Here is a 17,266-nt window from a genome sequence, read left to right as displayed (position 1 = left end):
ATTTATTGCTCATATCTTCTTATAATTCTCAGTTATTCTTTTAGTATTAACATTGATGACAAGTTTATAATAGAAAAAATGTCTTAAACTGGACTCAACAAACATCAAGTACTTCATGAAAAACAGTTTTTGACAGATGAGTTTACAATCCCATATCTTCTTGGGGGAATAAGAGAAGTGAGAGAGGAAGGTATCCCAACTATACATGTTTCCCATCTGCTGAAATTAAATGTAGGCAATCTTCAAACTGTTTTTTCCTGCTGAAGTCTACAGCACCAAACCATAGGTATCAATCACAGGAAAGGGAGAGGGAAAGAGACTGAGTGAGGAGATTTGAAGTTGGGTTCTCAAATAAAGTTCAAAGGGGACATTTTTGAGTTGTGGGAGATTTCTAAAAGCCAATAAATCTGGTTGGTTTTAACTTAAAATAAAAACTTCCTAAAATTCTTAGTCTTTCTAAAAGACTGACGTGACCAATGTCTTCTGAGACAGATTCCTTGTCTGTTAAAAACAGAAATGAGATAATTAGAGCTTGGTTTGGAAGTCAAATAATTTTGCTCAATATCTTCCACTGACAGCCTGCAGCTGAAACTGCCAGCTTTTATTTACATAACTAGCTGGAAACTCAGGACTCTTTTGTGAGGACAGAAGCTTTAAGCTGTCACTCAGCTGACTGCACTCTAAGAAAACTACCCTAGACTCTTAAGGCTCTTAAGAGTCCTGTAGGAACAGCCACCTTCCACAATTTCTTGTTGGCAGGCATGTTTTTTGTAATTGGGTGAAACAACTGCAGCGAGAAGAGCATGCATATAGAAATTCTCCAAATTTTATTTAATTGATTTAAATATGCTTTTCTTACAATTACTTCCCTGAGCTTTAAGTCTTTCAATGTTCTAATTTGTTACATGAAATTAAGATTGTATACTATTGTTAATTGTTTTTATTAGGATTTGAATGTGTTTGAATGTTTGTGAAGGTCTGCTTGTGTAATTTAACACCTGAAGAAATTCTGTAACAGAGACTGACAGCTCCAGCAGACATTGGTATTTCAAAGTTGTATGGGACCAAGCACTGAGTGTGGAGTTGAACAAAGGTTTCACTCGAGGATTGCGGGGTGAAGATGTCAGGAAGTGATGAAGAAGATGGAAGTAGCAAACTAGAGATGCTATTGAGTGATAGGAGTTATACAGAGAAAGGCAACTGGCAGGTTTCTGGGGAATGGAAAAGAAAGTGGCAAATTGAGGATTGTAGTAGCTTTTCATCCAGTGATGAAGGCAGTAGATGCAATTTTAATAAAAGGAAGGAAGGAAGAGTGTTACTGAGGTATTACTAAGGTATTATTGAGTTTTGAATGAGGACTGGTTTCTGATATCAATCCAAATAGATTAACTAAGGATTTTTAAGAAGGAGATATTGTGGGCGCAAGACCTTTAAGAATTGAATTGACTTCATTTCTTACATCCTTCAAATACATTAGTTAAAATCTTTACGTTACTTCTCTGTCTGAATGTGCAAATTATAGTAATTTTTAATAAATAGTGTGTACAGTAAGATATACAATAGAACAGTCAATATAGCTTAGAAATACAATTGTGTCAGCATGAATTAATCAGTCTGATAGCCTGGTGGTAGAAGCTGTCCCAGAGCCTTGGCAATCTTAGGTGTTTTGTAAAGATAGTAAGCAACATTAACAAAGCTTTCAGGTTAAAAGCTTTGGGAAGGAGGAAAATAACACCAAGCAATTATATTGAAAGTCAATGACTCTGGGGAGTAACCTCTGGAGTGCCGCTAGATGTATCACGGACCAAGTTAAAAATAATTTAGTCGGGGGGAAGGTTGAACACTCTAAATGTTTAAAAGGGTTTTGTGGTGGAGTAAGAACAGATAACTTATCAGTGTTGATTAAATTTGATGGAAAAAAGTTGTCAGACAGGGTTAATTTAGGCTATATGAGTTATATGGTTCAAGTCTATGTGCCACGCCCCTCTGAGATATTATCAGTGCCAAATGTTTGGTCAGGTAGCAGCTGCGTGCAAGGGTAAAATGCAGTGTTGTAGATGTGGTAGAAAACGTGATGATGTTAATTGTGGAGAAGGTAGTAGGCCAGAATGTATCAATTGTAGATGGGAACATAGCTCTATAGCAGGCTGTTACGTATACAAGAAAGCAGAGGAAGTGCAGCATTTTCAGGTAGAAATGGGCATATCATATGCAAAGGCTCTTCAGAAAGTGCAGAAGGCAAAGTGAATGGGACCTATTAACATCTAGGAAACAAGAGAGATAAAAGTCAGTGTGTAAAGTGCATAATTTTATAACAAAGGATTTGTAGATTGTTGATGAACTAACATTTGTTTCTTTCATGGCAGATGTGGTAAACTGTACAGGACAAACTAAAAGTAGGACAGAAAAAAATTAAAATTATATTAAAAGTTGCAGAAAAACATCTGCAGATATTAAGACTCAATTCTAGAGGTTAATAATGGTGCTGTACAAGGAGTAGTAAATAATATTCATACTTCAAAGAAGGGTTGTTAATGTTTTTTCTTTTTCCTTTTTTTCCCCTCTTTTTTACAACGTAATGCTAGAAGTCTGTTAGTTAATAATCAGGGGATTTTAATGCTCATGGCATTATGTGAGGTTGTAGTGACACAAGTATGAAAGGGATGGTGGAGGAAGACCTTCTGGAAGAGAAGTTTTTGGTTGTTTGGATGATGCTCAGCAGGTTGTGGTAAATCACCTTATGTTAGGAGGAGGGGAAAAAGAAGAAGAATGAGAAGAGGAGGAAGAGGAGGAGGAAGAGATTATCTTAGTGATGGCATTTCTGATTGGTCCCACAAATGAGTAAAAACAACATTAAAATTGTTGCCTTTGGGATCTGGGATCTGGGACCTTTTTTTAAAGTCATAACATTGGAACCAGTATCTAAACCTTTCAGTGGATTTCTGCTACAGTTGGATAATTGCTCCCAAGCAGGAGAGAACTATGAGTGGTCAACCTAGCTGTTGCAGGACCTACAAGTGATTTGAGCGATTTTAACCCTGACACCTGATTTCCACCAAGAAGGTAGAAGTACCATTGCCTTCTCCACTAACATACCAGAAGAGCAAAATTATGTATGTATTCAAAAACAAAGACAAGAACTTTGAGTTACTGAGAGAGCATGTAAATGACAATGAGATTTAGTGAGTTGAAATACATCAGAACTCAGGCAAACTTTTGGCTGGTGAGAGACGAGCACTACAAAAGACACGAATACTGTCAGTGCAGGTCAATGGGAGTAGGCAGTTTAAATGTTTTGGCATGGACTAAAAGGACCGAAGGGCTTGTTTCTGTGCTGTACTCTTCTGTGACTCTTAAGAATGTCATTGAGTAGATGGTATTTGAGTAGATGAGTAGATGGCACAAGTATTTATGCTGGTAATCTAAATATGCAACCATCTTACACAATTGTATATATTTAATGCATATTAGTAAATAAAAATCACCTGGAATATCTGCATATACAAGTTCGGGAGCATACTGCACTGGAGAGTGGACGAGTATGGACGTCATGCATTGCACACTTATAATCTGCAGTATTTCATCTCTGTTGAGCAGCAACTGAAAGAAAATAAAGTAAAATGTTATATTAATTGTAGTTTAGCTTCCAACTACTATCTGTTCTCGGTTGTACTGACCAACAAATGATATTAAAGTCACCAATGAAAGAACATCACTGAAGTAAGCCAAACTGAAGCTGTGGCTTTAAAACCAAATCAAAACCTAGATTCCCTTCAGCACAGCACATAATTCACTGGGCAAAAAATCATAGAACATCCTTTCAAAGAATACTTCAGTACAAGCTTCAGCACTTGGACTGTTCAAGAAGACAGTTCATCTTCTTCCTCCTTCTCCCATTACAATTTGGAACTGGCAATAATGATGTTGAGATAGTGTAAATTAATGTTAAATCATAGCTCTCACAGTTCAATAGATCCCTGTTACAAAGTTATAGCCTAAAACTCATTTCAATAGCTATAGGTGCCATTTTAGTTTCTGGATGAAGTAGCACAAGTTATGCCAAGTCATACTGCTGAAAAAGTTAGCACATCCGTATTTAAGGCTTAGCAAAAGGTTGTAGAGTAGGGAGATCAAAATAGCATTAGGCTAATTTGATGTGAACATTTCTATTTATGAATTTAATGCTTGCTCTGTAACTTGCACATTTAAGCACATGTCCAGCAGCAAAATGCCCCTTGAACTGGAGCAAAGGTTGAATGTTTGTTATTAGTCCTGTAGTGAAAAGCATCAACCTTTAGATGCAACATCATGGTTGGGTCCTCAACATAGTGCAACAGTGGTTGGATACCACTTACAAGTTAGAAAGGATGAACTTTAAATTCTATACGACAAATTCATTAATCTGGCGAAGATTCCACTGCAGAGACACTTTACTTTTAGGCAGCTAGGTACGTGGACTATCATCTGCCATTGCCTTGGTTGAAAATTACGTTCATATCTAGTATCTGTTAATGCATGCAGACAGCACCTTTATCCTATAAATTATATGCTATCGGCTAAAAACTATGTACATTACTACTTTATAAATGTTAAAATAGTGTTTCAGGTAATCCAAATACTGTTTGTGAAATTCATATAACAATTAATAACATTAATTGCTTGAATAACAGAATAGTGTTAATAGGATTAGACTGAGATCTGACACTCTTACTACAAGTTCTTGAAACTCCTGATATTTAACACAGCAGATGCTATCTAAAATCATTTTCGAAAAGGACACTCCACAATACAATCAACACTTTTCTAACTATTACAGTATATTTCTACTGAATTTATAGATGCAGTAATGATGGAAAGATTCTGGTGGTCAGAGAGCTCTGGAGGACAGTGGTCATAGAAACCATCTTCTTTGAACATTTGGGCTACAAAACCCCTCTAGGGCTATAGCCAGATACTTGTATGAAGAGGTTACGTACGAAATCCCCAGTGTTGTCTATTTATGACTCACATTGGGAAAGCAATCCAATGCACTCATTCTGTTGCTCCTGAAAATGTAGACAAATCGTTTTTGAGTATGAAATTTGTGTGACTTCCTTAATACAACAATGGACAATAAATTGTGAGAAGTGGCACAGATGAGTAGTGGTTTGGAATGACTCAGAAGCTAGGAAGTTGTACATTCTTACTATTTATGCAGTGTTCACTGGAAACCATTCATGCCCTGCACAAAAGGGAAGTAGGTTTAAGTAGAGCAATGTAATTATCATGATCAGTGAATATGTAAGACATAAAGCTGTGTTAAGTGCATGAAAGTGCAACAGGGTATTTGGCCAAGAATTTGCCATGTGCGTTGGGTGTTATCATACTGTGCAGCAACATTCTACTATGCATAAGACTCAAATATTGTGCGCTGTAGAACAGGCCTTACACAAGGAAAACACAAGGTGTTTCCTATGCAGGCACACCAACCACGGGGATTGTAGAAAAATGCATATAGGTGAAGATTAGTATTGAGGATGGGGGTATGATGGCGAATGCAATGTTGGCATTCATTTCTAGAGGAATAGAGTATAGGAGCAGGGATGTGATGTTGAGACTCTATAAGGCACTGGTAAGACCTCACTTGGAGGACTGTGTGCAGTTTTGGGCTCCTTATTTAAGAAAGGATGTGCTGATGTTGGAGAGGGTTCAGAGAAGATTCACTAGGATGATTCCGGGAATGAGAGGGTTAACATATGAGGAACGTTTGTCCGCTCTTGGATTGTACTCCTTGGAACTTAGAAGAATGAGGGGGGACCTCATAGAAAATTTCGAATGTTGAAAGGCATGGACAGAGTGGATGTGGGAAAGTTGTTTCCCATGGTGGGGGAGTCTAGTATGAGAGGGCATGACTTAAGGGTTGAAGGGCGCCCATTCAGAACAGAGATGCGAAGAAATTTTTTCAACCAGAGGGTGGTGAACCTGTGGAATTTGTTGCCTCGGGCGGCAGTGGAGGTCAAGTCATTGGGTATATTTAAGGCAGAGATTGTGTAATGAACCAGAGGTGATTAGAGAGATTGAGGTGAAGAAACCCTTAGGAGGCAGTGATCATAACATGATTGAGTTCACTGTGAAATTTGAAAAAGAGAAGCTGAAATCTGATGTGTCGGTATTTCAGTGGAGTAAAGGAAATTATAGTGGCATGAGAGAGGAACTGGCCAAAGTTGACTAGTAAGGGACACTGGCAGGAAGGATGGCAGAGCAGCAGTGGCTGGAGTTTATGTGAGAAGTGAGGAAGGTGCAAGACAGGTATATTCCAAAAAAGAAGAAATTTTCGAATGGAAAAAGGATGCAACCGTGGCTGACAAGAGAAGTCAAAGCCAAAGTTAAAGCAAAGGAGAGGGCATACAAGGAAGCAAAAATTAGTGGGAAGACAGAGGATTGGGAAGTTTTTAAAAGCTTACAAAAGGAAACTAAGAAGGTCATTAAGAGGGAAAAGATTATGAAAGGAAGCTAGCAAATAATATTAAAGAGGATACTAAAAGCTTTTTCAAGTATATAAGGAGTAAAAGACAGGTGAGAGTAGATATAGGACCAATAGAAAATTATGCTGGAGAAATTGTAACAGGAGATAAGGAGATGACGGAGGAACTGAATGAGTATTTTGCATCAGTCTTCACGGAGGAAGACATCAGCAGTATACGGACACTCAAGGGTGGCAGGGAAAAGAAGTGTGCGCAGTCACAATTATGACAGAGAAAGTACTCAGGAAGCTGAATAGTCTAAAGGTAGATAAATCTCCCGGACCAGATGGAATGCACCCTCGTGTTCTGAAGGAAGTAGCTGTGGAGATTGCGGAGGCATTAGCGATGATCTTTCAGAAGTCAATAGATTCTGGCATGGTTCCGGAGGACTGGAAGATTGCAAATGTCACTCCGCTATTTAAGAAGGGGGCAAGGAAGCAAAAAGGAAATTATAGACCTGTTAGCTTGACATTGGTGGTTGGGAAGTTGTTGGAGTTGATTGTCAAGAATGAGGTTACAGAGTACCTGAAGGCATATGACAAGATAGGCAGAACTCAGCATGGATTCCTTAAAGGAAAATCCTGCCTGACAAACCTATGACAATTTTTTTGAGGAAATTACAAGTAGACTAGACAAGGGAGATGCAGTGGATGTTGTATATTTGGATTTTCAGAAGGCCTTTGACAAGGTGCCACACATGAGGCTGCTTAACAAGATAAGAGCCCATGAAATTACGGGAAAGTTACATACGTGGATAGAGCATTGGCTGATTGGCAGGAAACAGAGAGTGGGAATAAAGGGATCCTATTCTGGTTGGCTGCCAGTTACCAGTGGTGTTCCACAGGGATCAGTGTTGGGGCCACTTCTTTTTACATTGTACATCAACGATTTGGATTATGGAATAGATGGTTTTGTGGCTAAGTTTGCTGACGATATGAAGATAGGTGGAGGGGCCGGTAGTGCTGAGGAAACAGAGTCTGCAGAGAGACTTGGATAGATTGGAAGAATGGGCAAAGAAGTGGTAAATGAAATACAATGTTGGAAAGTGTATGGTTATGCACTTTGGCAGAAGAAATAAACGGGCAGACTATTATTTAAATAGAGAGAGAATTCAAAGTTCTGAGATGCAACGGGACTTGGGAGTCCTCGTGCAGGATATCCTTAAGGTTAACCTCCAGGTTGAGTCGGTGGTGAAGAAGGCGAATGCAATGTTGGCATTCATTTCTAGAGGAATAGAGTATAGGAGCAGGGATGTGATGTTGAGGCTCTATAAGGCGGAGACCTCACTTGGACTACTGTGGGCAGTTTTGGTCTCCTTATTTAAGAAAGGATGAGCTGACGTTGGAGAGGGTACAGAGAAGATTCACAAGAATGATTCCGGGAATGAGAGGGTTAACATATGAGGAACGTTTGTCCGCTCTTGGACTGTATTCCTTGGAGTTTAGAATGTTGAAAGGCATGGACAGAGTGGATGTGGCAAAGTTGTTTCCCATGGTGGGGGAGTCTAGTATGAGAGGGCATGACTTAAGGGTTGAAGGGCGCCCATTCAGAACAGAAATGCGAAGGAATTTTTTTAGCCAGAGGGTGATGAATCTATGGAATTTGTTGCCACAGGCGGCAGTGGAGGTAAAGTCACTGGGTGTATTTAAGGCAGAGATTTATAGGTATCTGAGTAGCTATCTGACTCGATGGGCCAAATGGCCGATTTCTGCTCCTTTGTCTTATGGTCTTATAGGTATCTGAGTAGCCAGGGCATCAAAGGTTATGGTGAGAAGGTGGGGGAGTGGGACTAAATGGGAGAATGGATCAGCTCATGATAGGATGACGGAGCAGACTCAATGGGCCGAATGGCCAACTTCTGCTCCTTTGTCTTATGGTCTTATGAGGAATGGGTAGTGAAAGGAGCATATCACAAGAAGACGACTGAAATAGGGAAAAATCACAGAAGGGAGAAATCGTTTGGTAGTGTAACAGAAAATCATTGATGGGACAGACAGGAAAAGGAAGTGGAAAAGAGACAGTGAAAGACTGCCAACTAAAGAAGTAATAAATGCAACTTGGAGAGAAGTAAGGGGAAATAATGGAGATCCTGTAACCATCAGCAACATGGCATTGTGAGGTTGGGTACATAGCAGTAACTAAGAAAAAAAACACTTACAGGGGAACCCATCTGGAAGACAACGGATGACCAGACTCCCCAGCAGCTTTCTAGGTATGACTAAACTCCTTGTAAGTTGATAAATAAGTTTATTATTGTTACATGTACTGGGGAACAGTGAAAAACTTTGGTTTCCATGCCATCTAAACAGATTATTTCATTACATCTGTACATTGAGGTAGTACAAGGCATAATCAATAACAGAATGAAGCACGAAGTTTTACATTTACAGAGAAACTGCAGTGCAGGTAAGTGATAAGGTGCAAAACCATGGCAACATTAATTGTGAGGTCAAGAATACAGAACATCTTTCCATACAACAGGTTTGTTCAATAGTCTTATAAAAGCAGGATAGAAGTTGTCCATGAGCTTAGCAGTACATACTTTCTGGCTTTTGTAACTTTGAACTTCTGCTTGATTGGGGTGGAGAGAGGGTGCAGAGAAGAAAGAACATCCAGAGTGGGAGCGGTCTTTCATTACGTGGCTGTTTTACTGAGGCAGCAAGATGTACATACAGAGTCCACGAAGAGGAAGCTCATTTTCATGATATGCTGAGCTTTGTCCACAACTCTCTGCAGTTTCTTGTAGTTTCAGGCAGAGCAAATGTCACACTAAACCATGATAGGATGCTTTAGTGCATCTATAAAGATTGGTGAGGGTCAATGAGGTCACACCAAATTCCTTTAGACTCCTGAGAAAGAAGTAGTGCTAGTGAGCTTCCTTGGCCATGTGGTTAGATCAGGACAGGTATAGAGCATGTTCCAATATTGTTGATAAAACCCGTTTTAGAATGGCTTCTGTTGGTCAGTACAATTTTGCTTACAACACACATCAAAGTTGCTGGTGAACGCAGCAGGCCAGGCAGCATCTCTAGGAAGAGGTACAGTCGACGTTTCAGGCCGACACCCGTCGTCAGGACTAACTGAAGAAAGAGCTAGTAACAGATTTAAAAGTGGGAGGGGGAGATCCAAAATGATAGGAGAAGACAGGAGGGGGAAGGATGGAGCCAAGAGCTGGACAGGTGATTGGCAAAAGGGATATGAGAGGATCATGGGACAGGAGGCCCAGGGAGAAGGAAAAGGGGGAAGGGGTGGAAAAACCCAGAGAATGGGCAAGGGGTATAGTCAGAGGGACAGAGGGAGAAAAAGGAGAGTGAGAGAAAGAATGTGTGTATATAAATAACGGATGGGGTACGAGAGGGAGGTGGGGCATTAGCGGAAGTTAAGAAGTCAATGTTCATGCCATCAGATTGGAGGCTACCCAGACAGAATATAAGGTGTTGTTCCTCCAATCTGAGTGTGGCTTCATCTTTACAGTAGAGGAGGCCGTGGAGAGACATGTCAGAATGGGAATGGGATGTGGAATTAAAATGTGTGGCCACTGGGAGATCCTGCTTTCTCTGGCGGACAGAGTGTAGGTGTTCAGCAAAACAATCTCCCAGTCTGCGTCGGGTCTCGCCAATATATAGAAGGCCACATCGGGAGCACCGGACGCAGTATATCACCCCAGCTGACGCACAGGTGAAGTGTCGCCTCACCTGGAAGGACTGCCTGGGGCCCTGAATGGTGGTAAGTAACTTCCGCCACCTCCAACGGGATCCCACCACTAAGCACATCTTTCCCTCCCCCCCCCCCCCCGGCTTTCTGCAAGGATCGCTCCCTACACAACTCCCTTGTCCATTCGTCCCCCCCATTCCTCCCCACTGATCTCCCTCCTGGCACTTATCCTTGTAAGCGGAACAAGTGCTACACATGCCCTTACACTTCCTCCCTTACCAATTATCATGTGGATGCTGTTTCTACCCTGAGCAATACATAGGACTGGAATAACACCAGGCAAGGCACTTAACCACACATTGCTCTGCGACGACACCAGTGCCAAGCTGTGTCGGCCCTAGTGCCCCTCCCTTGGACAACATTGGTGGCGTGGAGAGGGGAGACTTGCAGCATGGGCAACTGCCAGTCTTCCATACAACCTTGCCCAGGCCTGTGCCCTAGAAACCTTCCAAGGTGCAAATCCATGGTCTCATGAAACTAACGGATGCCTATAATGGGGAAGATCAATTGTAGACAAGTGGGTTCCAGGTGATATAATTTTTGGCAATTTTTAATTAGAGAATAGTTCTTGTATGAAAATTGCTCCAAAGCAAATAGGATTTTACTGCGATCAGTACAGGAACTATTCCTGCTATGTTTAATTGATTATTTATATCACGATTGTGGTGATGGAAGAGGAGACCTGTGATTTGTTTCAGTTTCATTTGATTAACAGTGTATTAGGCCGTTAGCCTAGCTACCACAACTACTGTGGTGTGCTCAAACTGAGAAAAGTCCTCTGCTAGTTTGGCCATCAATCACTAAATTATTGGCATAAAACAGATTACAGACAGCATTTCCACCTCTCAGTTCCATTCTCAGATTACTAGCAAATAAGGGAAACAATTTATAGATCCTCTCAAAGTCTCCTTGAATAAGTATAAATTTCCTACTGGTTTGTGGAAATTCCTGATCTATGACCCATCAAAATGGGGAAGGAGCATTCAGGATAGTATTGATAATCTCTGGTCCAATGATTAAGAACAAACAAAAGGCTAGCAGAAGCTCACTGACTCCTGAATTAACCAACTGACTACCCTGCTATTTAACTTTGTCTCTACTCATGGCAGAGGCTACAAATCCATAAACCAATTTAGAAGTGGAGCATATGCAAGTCATCCTTGAGCCCAACAGAATGCTGAAGAGAGAAAAAGGAGACTGACACTGATAAAACTAAACAAATTTGGGTAGATTGGTTTGCTATTTATGCCAATGTTTAGGACAGGATGCCCAAATACTTCCATGAGATGAGCCATTCATATGTAAATGCCCACAACTACATTTTTCTTCCAAGCTTGACGTGAATACAGTTTTGCATAAGTAATTCAATCCTACAAAGCAAAATGGTCCCTTGTTACATTGCAGATCCTCCAAAGCAAAGTTCTATGATTGACAGCAGCATTTGCTGCTAAATGGTTGATGGAAGTAGCAGCAGTGTTTTATTCCTTTTCCTAAAAGCTACCTTCAGAATCAGAATTAGAATCAGGTTTATTATCACTGACCTATGTCATAGAAGTTGTAGTTTTGTGGCAGCAATAGAATGCAAAACTTAAATATTACTACAGGTTACAACTAAATACATAGTGCCAAAGACAAATTACGAGGTAGTGTTCATGGGTTCATAGCTGCTGGTGTGGCTTCTTTGTGACTGCATCAATGTATTGAGCCCAGGATAGATCACAAGACTGATGGTGATGACTCTGGGTCTTCAGGCTCCTGTACCTCCTCCCAATGGTAGTAATGCCAAGACAGTACGTCCTAGATGCTGAGGGTCTTTAATGATGCATGCTGCCTTCTTGATGCATGGCCTTTTAAAATCATCTTCAATGGTGAGGAGGGTTATGCCCCTGATGGAGCTGTATTCTTCTGCAGCTCCTTTCAATCCGACATAATAGAGCCACCATACCAGGTGCTGATGAAATCAGTCAGAATGCTCTCCACCATACATTTGTAGAAATTTGCAAGAGTCTTTGGGACATACAAAATCTCCTCAAACTCCTAAGAAGGTAAAGCTGCTGGTGTGCCTTCTTTGTGATTGCATCAATGTGTTGAGCCCAGGATAGACCCTCTGAGTTGCTGACACCCAAAAACTTGAAGCTGCTCCTCTTGTCACCACTGACCCCTCAAATGAAGACTGGTGTGTATTCTCCTAACTTCTCCATCCTGAAGCTCACAATTAATTCCTTCCTCTTAATGCCACTGAATTTGAGGTTTATAGATGGTTTTTGAGCTGTGTCTAGCCACACAGTTATGAGTCTAGAGAGCGAAGAGCAGTGGACTAAACACAAATCTTTGTGGTGTGCCTATAGATTGTCAGCAAGGAAAATGTTACCACCAATCTGCACTGACTGTAGTCTTCTAATAAGGAAAGTTAAGAATCCAGTTGCAGAGGAAAGTACAGAGGCTCAGGTTTAGAAGCTTATTAATTAGTAATGAGGGGATGAAAGTGTTGAACAGGGAGCTGTAATCGATAAACAACAATCTACGGTATGCCTTTCCTCATCTGGGTACCTTCAGTAAAATTCAGCACTTTAGTTATTTTGTCGGAGGACCCATAAGAAATAATTGCAAAGGTGGTACTGGTCCACTAAGTATTATATAATGTAACGAAAACATTACACTACTGATAAGGTTTTTTAAAAAATAAGTAGCTTCTGATTGAGAGAGACATTTACTTGATGAACTATGGGTGCTGTGAATTCCATAGCATCCGGTAGACCACAGTTTTAAAAATTGCATTAATTCAATTACAGTAAGGCTCTATATAATTACCACATAATATTTTGCTCCTTTCCTCAAATCTTCTTGTCTTGAATTTGTCTTGAATAAAAAAAGAAACTGCTAGAGACACTCAGCCAATCAGACAGAACTCCATTTCAGGTCAATGACCCTTCATCAGATTTGCAGAGATTGCCTTCCATTGCCCTCTGAGTGCTTGCGTGTTAGTCTTCAGTGATGTGCAGAAGGACATCTAGATCTCTTTGAATATTCCCCAGTCTTTTATCATTTAAGAAACCAGTTTTCTATTTTGTGCACCAAAGTGGATTAGGTGTGATCTACCACATTGAAAAATATTCTCAGCCATCTGGCATCCATTTGGAGAAAGGTGCCAGTTGCATAAATAATTTGGCTGCATGAGAATTCAAAAAATATTATTGCACTTCACACACTAGTACGCTCTCCATAAAACTTCAAAAATATTAATGAACTATGTATAATCTCCTAATTCTTTTAAAGAACAATGTTTTATCCTACAATTCTATATTTAAAGGCTAAAGGTAAAATGTAATAGAGTAGGGCAGTAGAGCTACTAGGACTTGATGTTTCAATCCCTATGGTAAGTTGGCACTCTCGATGTTGGCAGTGGGCTTGGAGTGTTGACAAGGAGGGAGGGTAGGTACGTCATTGAGGTCATCAGGTGGGCACCCTCCTTCTTTGAAGTTTCATTGATAAGCCCATGATACCTCCAGCAGGCTCAACGGTGCTACCTGGCATCCCACATACACCCCCCTCAGTTCCATACCCTCCTGTCTTCATCTTGCAGCCCAGTTGTTGTCATTCCTTTTAATCCAAATCCAATTGCTGCTTTCTTCTGCTGCGGTTGACAAGGACTTGATTGCTTGTTGGAGGGAGTGACCCCTCGCCCCCATCTTCTTCAATAGACTGGTCGTAGATGTAGCAACGAATCCCCTGCATCCCACTTCTACAGGGAAAATCTTGGTCTTCCAGCCATTCTGGGCAGCTTCAGTTGCCAGTTCAGAGTACTTGGTCTTTTACCTCTCATAAGCTTCTTTGACACCATCTTCCCACAGTACTGTCAATTCCACAACCTATGCCAGCTTGGCTGTTGTGGACCACAGGACCATGTCTGGCCGGAGTATTGTAGCCGCAATGTCTGGGCGAAACACAAGCTTTTTTTCCCCAAGTCCATGTCCACTTTCCAATCCCGAGCAAAATAAAAGTAAATTTGCCAGTTGCATGCGAATTCTGGGTGCATTCATACAAGATAAATGTGTTTAATATATATTCTATCTGCTGTGCTTTATTTTACTCACGGAGGTTATTGATTTCCTTTATATCCCCCACCTAATTAATAATCCTACCCAGTTTAGTGCCAAGAACAAACTTGGAAATATGGCATTTGGTCCCCTCATCCAAATCATTGATACAGAATGCAAATTGATGTGGCCAAGCATTGATCCCTGCAATACTCTACTATTCACAGCTTGCTGACTTGAGAAAGCTGCTGACTGCCACTCTTTGCTTTCTGTCAACAAATCTTAATCCATTCCAGTATATTACCCCTAATACCATGTGCTCTACCTCTCAAAGTCCAACACTACATCCCCATCGTGAAAGGTGAAAATGGGTAAAGCTGGCCACCAGGGCTCTTGTGAAGCCGTACAGGCCAATCCCCTGTTCAGAAACATTGATGAACTCCAACCCAGACCATCAACTTTGTGAGAAGAGGCTCATTATTGAGTGAACAGACAAAGCAGTGCAGGGAAAGTCATCAGGATCCTGCACAGCCAACAACTCTTTTGTTGCCAAAGTCTATATCTACCTTGGGTACCTGGGATGTGAAAATCATGTACCATGTAGGAAAATCCACCATCATAGCAAATGAAGTGAAAAGGTACAAACAGTCAGTTCTTGGATTGAGTGAGACAAGGTGGATGTCATCTAGGGAGACCCGACTGACAAGCGGGATAAGTATCACTTCAGTAAGTAAATAAAAAATAATAATTAAGTGGAGAAATGGGATTGCTGGAATTGCTCACAGTAATGAGGCTGTGCGGCTCGAAGTGCCAAAAGGGCCTACTCCGGGGCTGTAGCTCAATAAATAAATAAATACATACATACATACATACTCAGGCCATACACAGGGTGTAGCCCTCACAATGACATTAGAAGCATGTACAGTCATGATTGTATGGGAAGCCATCAGTTCCAGAATCATCACTGCTAGCTTTAAAATCAAGCACAAGAAGATAACAGCTCGAGTTATCCAATGTTACACACCATCAAATGACGCTAATGAAGAAAACAAAGATGAATTCTACACGTACTCAGTGCAGTCATCAGCAGAGAGAAGGGAGAAGACCTGACTATTGTCATGGGAGATTTTAAGTGCCAAAATAGGCAGGGATAATGCAAGATACAAACAGGTCATGGGGAAACACGGCCTCAGAGAAATGAATGAAAATAGGGAACGATTTGCTGAAACTTGTGCTAACTTCAAGCTAGTTATTGGAGGAAGCTTACTCCCACACCAGTAACTATACAAGGCAACATGGATGTCACCAAACAAAGTAACAGAGAACCAGATCGACCACATATGCATCTCAAAGAAATTTTGAAGATCACTCCATGATGTAAGAGTGAAACGTGGTGCAGATTAAGGATCAGACCAACATCTTCTGATTGCCAAAGTACAAATGAAGCTAAAAAGAAGCTACGCACCACCCAACCAGTGACTGAAGTACAATGTCAGGTACCTGAAAGGCAAAGGGACAGCTCAGAGATTTGCACTCACACTTTTCTACAGGTTCCAGGCACTTGAGAATCTTGATATTGAAGACAAGTAGACAGCTTTCAAAGAGGCAATAAATGAAACTTGTGAGGAAGTGCTGGGGAAAAAAGACATTTGAGCATAAGGAGTGGATTACACCAGAAATGGTGGAAACAATCAACAAAAGGAGAACACGGAAACAAAAATGCAATAGAAGCAGAACTAGGAATGAGAAAGTGGAAGCACAGAAAGAATTTGACAGAGAGCACAAGCAAGTAAAGAGAAACATCAAGAGGGACAGGAGAGAGTACATCAACACCCTTGCATTCTAAGCAGAAGCCTCAGCAAATGGGAATATGAAAGAACTATACAATACTGGCAAGAAACCAGCTGGCAAATTCACCTAGACCAACACCTAAATGAAGGATAAAGATGGAGATGTCCTAACTAAAAAAAACAAACAGCTCCAACATTGGGCACAGTACTTCAAAGAGCTTCTGAACAGAAAACCTCCTTTGGAAACTCCTTTAATTCCAGAAGCACCATCAGACTTGGATGTCAACTATGCCAAACTAACAAAGTAGGAAATTGTACAGGCAATGAGGCTAAGGTCAGGAAAAGCAGCTGGCTCAGACTGCTTTGAAGGCAAACCTTAAATCTTCAGCAGATATCCTATACACTTTGTTCTGCAACGTCTGAGATGAAGAAGAGATGCCACTAGAGTAGAAGAAAAGTCACATAATCAAGCTTCCAAAGAAAGGTAACCTACGAGACTATAAAAACTACAGAGGTATATCCTTAATGCCTGTGGTCGGAAAGGTGCTAAACAGAATTATTCTGCAATACCTTCAACAAACTGTTGACATAACATTAAAGGACCAGCAAGAAGGCTTTAGGGAAGATTGCTCTTGCACAGACCAGATAGCTACCTTAAGAACAATCAGAGAACAGGCAATCGAATGGACTACTTCCCTCTACATCAATTTCATCAAGTATGAGAAAACCTTCAGAGAAACCTTATGGAAACTTATGAAACATTATGGAATACTGCAGAAATTTATCAATATCATCAGGAACTCCTAAAACAACATGTCATGCAAAACCATACATGCAGGAAAACTGTCAGAAAGTTTCAATATCAACACTAGGATGAAGCAGGGATGTTTGATAGTTCCTCTCCTGATCCTGTTGGCAATAGACTGGATTACGAAACAGTCAACAAGTGTAAAATGAAATTGAATCCAGTGGACTATTTGGCAGCAACTTGAAGACCTAGAGTTCTGTCACCCTACCATTTAGCTTTAACCAGCAGATGCAAGAGAAATCAACACTCTTCACCGCTAATTCCACTATGCTGGGTCTAAGACCAAATGTAGATAAAATGAAAACGATAAAGATAAACTGCACCAGCAAGAGACCTATAGTGATGAGGGATACAACCCTGGAAGAAGTAACTTCCTTTATCTATCTTGGAAGCACTGTGAATATATATGGTGGA

General features: G+C 40.7%; 1 pseudogene; it reads left to right on the top strand.

Annotated features, from left to right (window-relative positions):
- Positions 1 to 8,866: 8,866 nt before the first annotated feature.
- On the top strand, positions 8,867 to 17,001 carry LOC140205384 (uncharacterized; annotated as a pseudogene).
- The last annotated feature ends 265 nt before the right edge of the window (positions 17,002 to 17,266 follow it).

Source organism: Mobula birostris, chromosome 11 (assembly GCF_030028105.1).
Source record: "Mobula birostris isolate sMobBir1 chromosome 11, sMobBir1.hap1, whole genome shotgun sequence".
Taxonomy (NCBI): domain Eukaryota; kingdom Metazoa; phylum Chordata; class Chondrichthyes; order Myliobatiformes; family Myliobatidae; genus Mobula; species Mobula birostris.
This window is presented reverse-complemented; position numbering and strand designations above follow the sequence as displayed.